This window comes from Nuphar pumila, chromosome 5 (assembly GCF_984573655.1).
Source record: "Nuphar pumila chromosome 5, dmNupPumi1.hap1.1, whole genome shotgun sequence".
Taxonomy (NCBI): domain Eukaryota; kingdom Viridiplantae; phylum Streptophyta; class Magnoliopsida; order Nymphaeales; family Nymphaeaceae; genus Nuphar; species Nuphar pumila.
Window position 1 is genome coordinate 14,442,133 of NC_143253.1, and position 6,974 is coordinate 14,449,106.

A 6,974-nucleotide genomic window follows, 5' to 3' on the forward strand; every position below is an offset into this window, starting at 1 on the left:
TCATTGATGGAATAGACTCAATTGTTTATGCATTGTTCGTTCCAGGCTTTTTTTAAGCAGGAAGTGAGGAGAGGACTCTTAAAGTCCATGTGAGGGATAGCAGGAAGTGAACCAAGATGGGTTTCGGAAGCATGCTTTCCAAATAATATGGAATGGAAAGTGCATGGTAAGCATGATAGCATTGAGTGGAAATCTCGATGGGAATTGCATGTGCATGGGAACTTCACTTCTCATAACACTTCAGAAGTTTTGGCTTCCACAGTTTCATAGTACACTACTTTTTTGAATGGGCTTCCATGGTAAGGGTGGAAATTATGGTAACCCTGGGCCTACACTTATGAATTAAGGTAAGCATTATGTTTTGTGACAAAGACGAAAAATCAATTGTAAGCTACCTCAAAATCATGACAAACTAAGCTTTGCAAATGGTTGCTTACACACACACACTCATGCATGCACGCATCCATGCACATAATACTGAACCATAGTGGTATGTTATTTGGTTGCATGCATATAATCCAGTAACGTGATGATAAGTCTTGGATATGTATGTTACAGCATGTTTTCTATTCTAACAGTTTTAATCATGACCAGTAGATCAAGATATACTTTTATAGATGATAAAGAATCGACAATTTTGCACAAAGATTTCCAATGGTTCGAAGATGCTCCAGATTGTTGTACTGAATTCAACCTTAGAATGATCAGAAAAAATGGTAAATAAATTATTCAAAACATGTGTCCATGTGTGTGTGTTTCTGATAAATCAAATGATCACCCGCTTTTTACGACCATTAGATATCCAATATATTTCCATATTCAATCACACCCAAAAGTTTTTAAATTTCGAAGAATGTAAGAATCAATTTTCCAAATTATATAGGGCAATCATGGGGGAGAAGTTACCTAATTGTTATTCTCCTTTACCTTAGGTTATCGTAATAGTAATGGAACGTGCTGAATGAATTTTCAGGTTCCACTTGATTACCAAGGAATGTTTGACTTGGAAAGGAACGTCATGGTCTCCTTCCACTGACACCCATCAATCATTTCTGTTAATGCTGTGGCAAGTCTCTTTGCAACATTCTTAAACCATAGATGTCATCTTAGAATTCTCATTGTTGGAGTTTGTTTTATTGATTTCTTGTACTCCATTTAATTGTAATGTAAAAATAATGATCTCTTGGTGATGATGTCATGTCACTTCATAATGTTTTTTCTTTTTTAGCTTCCTGAATCATGTATATGGGTGGAGATGTGTTCTTATTTGCTTTGACTTTTTTAAAATGTCTAACTGCATTATCAAATGAAGCCAAAGATGGAAGGCAACCTTGGGAAAGGGTAAAAAACAATACTTCTTATGTGGAGATTATGCCTTAATAGGCCCCTTTATACTGGTTGAATCCAAGCCTTGGTTGTGCTTCTAAGTGCAGGCTACATACAGAGATGGCTCAACAGAGTTCAACAATTATATTGAAAAAGCTAAAGACTTCCACGTGCAATTTTAAGTGGTGTGAATTTGATGCTCTTATTTTATCTTGTCTCCTATCCTCATGGAAATATTTCCTAGTATCTTTCATGGATACCTTGAAATTCTTCATTGTCAGTTCCTTGGCCATCTGGTTATGCTCTGAATATCCATTCTAGTCTCTTTTGTTCATTAACTTTGTTTCACCTTCCTCCTCATCCTGACCCTATAATTGGCAAATAATTTTGCAGCATCTTTTCCAGAATTCCTTGATTGAGCCGTCTTCGATAGATTTCTTGGTTGCATCTCTGCAGCTCTCCCAACTAACAAGATTTCTTCTTCTAGTCTTTCTTCACCACTTCTTGTGTATGTTGAAGATGGTAACAGGCCATAATATTAACACCTCGTGCAGTCTCTCCTAGAAATGTATTTATCATCTGATTCTACTGTGAGCTATCTCTTGAAGACCATCACTGGACTACAGAGGGTTGATTGAATCTTCCTGTGCTTTGGTACTCCATAGGAATATCCATAGCAATAAATGGCTAAATATTCTCTCCACTGAAGAACATTTTGTTTGAGAAGTATTCTAGGCAGAGTTGGTCAGCTTCTACTCATGGCTCTGGATAAGGGTAGCCATTATGGAGATTTCCAATATAAGTATAAATAAGGGGATACAATACAAGAGTAAAAATGGAGTATCCGTGAGACAGCTCTGTGGGTCATTTCAGGCATGAGTACTGATACATACTGAATGTGTTTCATCTCTGTGCCCTTCTGTTGGCTGGAGCATATATTCCTCAGTCATTTGGCATTTGATTAAGCATTCATAAATTTGAATTTCAAGCCCTCTTGTAAGGATTCAAATAGATGATAGAAAAATGGAGTGCCCCTTGTCCAGAGACTGAAGGCATAAATTGCTGTCAGCCTAGATCCTCGTCAAAATGATCAGTTGGCATTTTCCGGCTTTTGGTTGTTTGAGAATGAGGGATAGAATACTTCTTGTTTATCCATGAGAATCCATATTATATCAGTTCATCTGCTGCCCTTTAAACCATAAAAAATGGTGATGGTTGATGCACAAGAATGGGGAGTGGATAGAGTTAGTTAACAAATATGGTATCACATGTTAGTTGGCACGAGTGCAATCATTGTTGGTGCTTGAGATCCAGGTTATAAAAAGGATGGGTGAAGGTGGAAAGAGTGTAAGGATTACTTAACATTATTTGAGAAAGATCCACAGCTTGAAGAGTGTCCTGTTGGGTTGTGTTACGAGGCTGATGGACATAAGAGTTCGAAGTTGTGCAAGTATATTTGGGAACTCTGCGGGTTGGGAAGTTATTCTTTGTAGAAATTCAAAGCGACTTTCTACTGGCCAAGCGGACTGCTTTGTCTGTTAGATTGCTGAGGCACAGACTATTGAAGGTAGACGATACTTTGTGGTGGTAGAACTTATCAGAGGATGATAGAACTTGGTTTGAAGATCTCAACTAACCCAGTGTTCAGCAATTTCCTAGACTTGGGATAGGCTCTTGGCAAATGGAGCATGTAGTTAGCTTCGTAAATCTTGTTTGAGAAAGGGAAAACTCAGGTATCTCTTGAAAATAGGATTTTCTCTTATTGCTTACCAATGCCAAATGTGCGGCAAGGTGGAAGAAAATGACCACATCTTTTTTTGTGAAGGTCTTCTAAATTTTGTTGTATGTGTGTGTAATGAAATAAGCAGAAATTCATGAGAGAACCCAATAAGGGTTAAAGAGAATACAAAGAGAGTGCACACTAGTGTACCAAGGGACAATGCAATCACAAAGTGAGAATGAACTCAATTACACAACATGCATACAATAACCACTAAGGGCCAACACAAAAGATAAAAAAAAACATTGAAAATATATGAGACTCCAAGACACAAGTGGTGGACCAGCCCAACAGCTGTATAGTACAAGACAAAAAGAAGAAAAACAGAAAATTAAATAAAAATAATAATAAAGACAAGTCAGTCCTTAGAGGAGTGACACCTATTACATAGCTGAAATGATTGAAACACCCCTGATGGGTATATGTATTTTAGTTTACATACACAATATATATATATATATATATAATCATTTCATTTATGTAATAGGTATCAGTCCTCTAGGGACTTTAACTTTTTTTTCTGTTTTTTTTTTCTTCTTTAGCAAAGAAATCCATCAATTGACATTCTGAAGTCACATAAGGCAATTCAACAGTTCTTCGCGAAAACTTCTCAAACATAGTAGTAATTAATCTCTATATGCTAAGATCATTCATTGAAGGTATGGTTGCTGACAATGTAGATAGCAATCTTATTGTTGCAACACATCTTCGAAAGACTAGAGATGACTAAGATCATATTCTTGAGTAAGCTCATTAACCAAATAATCTCTATAGTTGTCATGACTTCAATATTCAGTTTGGATGAATGACATAGAGACCTTTTGCTTCTTACACCAAGATATAAAAGAGTCTCCTAAAAACACACAAAAACCGGTATTTGAGACTATCATTAGGATTACCTTTTCAATCTACCCAAGTATAAACAATTAAATCTAAAAAAATAAGAAGATAAAAATAGTCTTTTAGTTATAGAATTTTTGATATATTCGACAATTCGCAGAACAACACTCATATTCACCTTAGATGGGGCATGCTGAATTGATTGACTGAATGTACCGCACAGAGATGAATGTGTTTCATCTCTGTGCCCTTCTGTTGGCTGGAGCATATATTCCTCAGTCATTTGGCATTTGATTAAGCATTCATAAATTTGAATTTCAAGCCCTCTTGTAAGGATTCAAATAGATGATAGAAAAATGGAGTGCCCCTTGTCCAGAGACTGAAGGCATAAATTGCTGTCAGCCTAGATCCTCGTCAAAATGATCAGTTGGCATTTTCCGGCTTTTGGTTGTTTGAGAATGAGGGATAGAATACTTCTTGTTTATCCATGAGAATCCATATTATATCAGTTCATCTGCTGCCCTTTAAACCATAAAAAATGGTGATGGTTGATGCACAAGAATGGGGAGTGGATAGAGTTAGTTAACAAATATGGTATCACATGTTAGTTGGCACGAGTGCAATCATTGTTGGTGCTTGAGATCCAGGTTATAAAAAGGATGGGTGAAGGTGGAAAGAGTGTAAGGATTACTTAACATTATTTGAGAAAGATCCACAGCTTGAAGAGTGTCCTGTTGGGTTGTGTTACGAGGCTGATGGACATAAGAGTTCGAAGTTGTGCAAGTATATTTGGGAACTCTGCGGGTTGGGAAGTTATTCTTTGTAGAAATTCAAAGCGACTTTCTACTGGCCAAGCGGACTGCTTTGTCTGTTAGATTGCTGAGGCACAGACTATTGAAGGTAGACGATACTTTGTGGTGGTAGAACTTATCAGAGGATGATAGAACTTGGTTTGAAGATCTCAACTAACCCAGTGTTCAGCAATTTCCTAGACTTGGGATAGGCTCTTGGCAAATGGAGCATGTAGTTAGCTTCGTAAATCTTGTTTGAGAAAGGGAAAACTCAGGTATCTCTTGAAAATAGGATTTTCTCTTATTGCTTACCAATGCCAAATGTGCGGCAAGGTGGAAGAAAATGACCACATCTTTTTTTGTGAAGGTCTTCTAAATTTTGTTGTATGTGTGTGTAATGAAATAAGCAGAAATTCATGAGAGAACCCAATAAGGGTTAAAGAGAATACAAAGAGAGTGCACACTAGTGTACCAAGGGACAATGCAATCACAAAGTGAGAATGAACTCAATTACACAACATGCATACAATAACCACTAAGGGCCAACACAAAAGATAAAAAAAAACATTGAAAATATATGAGACTCCAAGACACAAGTGGTGGACCAGCCCAACAGCTGTATAGTACAAGACAAAAAGAAGAAAAACAGAAAATTAAATAAAAATAATAATAAAGACAAGTCAGTCCTTAGAGGAGTGACACCTATTACATAGCTGAAATGATTGAAACACCCCTGATGGGTATATGTATTTTAGTTTACATACACAATATATATATATATATATATATAATCATTTCATTTATGTAATAGGTATCAGTCCTCTAGGGACTTTAACTTTTTTTTCTGTTTTTTTTTTCTTCTTTAGCAAAGAAATCCATCAATTGACATTCTGAAGTCACATAAGGCAATTCAACAGTTCTTCGCGAAAACTTCTCAAACATAGTAGTAATTAATCTCTATATGCTAAGATCATTCATTGAAGGTATGGTTGCTGACAATGTAGATAGCAATCTTATTGTTGCAACACATCTTCGAAAGACTAGAGATGACTAAGATCATATTCTTGAGTAAGCTCATTAACCAAATAATCTCTATAGTTGTCATGACTTCAATATTCAGTTTGGATGAATGACATAGAGACCTTTTGCTTCTTACACCAAGATATAAAAGAGTCTCCTAAAAACACACAAAAACCGGTATTTGAGACTATCATTAGGATTACCTTTTCAATCTACCCAAGTATAAACAATTAAATCTAAAAAAATAAGAAGATAAAAATAGTCTTTTAGTTATAGAATTTTTGATATATTCGACAATTCGCAGAACAACACTCATATTCACCTTAGATGGGGCATGCTGAATTGATTGACTGAATGTACCGCATGAGCAATGTCTAGTCTTGTGACGGAGCCATGACCAATGAATGGCAGTCATCCTTTAAAAGATGAATAAGATAGCTAGATAAGTATATTAGACTAGGCCAAGAAATGGCCTTTTGTATTAAGTTCTATTTTGGCATGCATGCTTTGTTTGGAAACTGGAAGTTTGAAGGAGTTTATGCATTTGGAAAAGTGGTACCTGTCAAATCCGCTTTTTAGTGCAAACATAAAGGGGGAGTCAGTCCCACTTCACCAAAATGCTTAAACTCTCATCCCAGCTACCATTTTCCGAACACCCACGGAGATAGTTTGACCATGTATCTACCAAATGCATAGACTCTCATGTCAGCTGCCAGTTTCCAAATAGATGGCCATGTCCAATATATACCACCCTCTGTTTTTTTTTTCAATAAAAGGAAACCACCTGACTTTTTGTACATGCTGGAATTTGCCATGCTTGAGAGCTGTGCGTTCACTGCATCCTCTTCCGGTTATCCTTCAGTGTAGCCCGATAACTCTTTCTTGCTCACTAGGAAAGCCTCCACATCGCTTTTGCTTTGTAGTAAGACTGTAAGAGAGCCTGAGTCATCCTTCAATTTAAATGTCTCAAGTTGATCCACTTAGTCAGGTGTGCAGAGCCCTTCTAGGCCATTCAGTGCTTTCATGCAAAACATTCTCTAACATAAAATTGCTATAATCTTCCTTTTCTTTCTCTCCCTCATATATATATATATATATATATATATATATATATATATATAGAGAGAGAGAGAGAGAGAGAGAGAGAGAGAGAGAGAGAATAGAGCAGAGCGTCCCTCCTTGAACATTAGGTGCTTGCAATAAGTGCTTGATGGTTT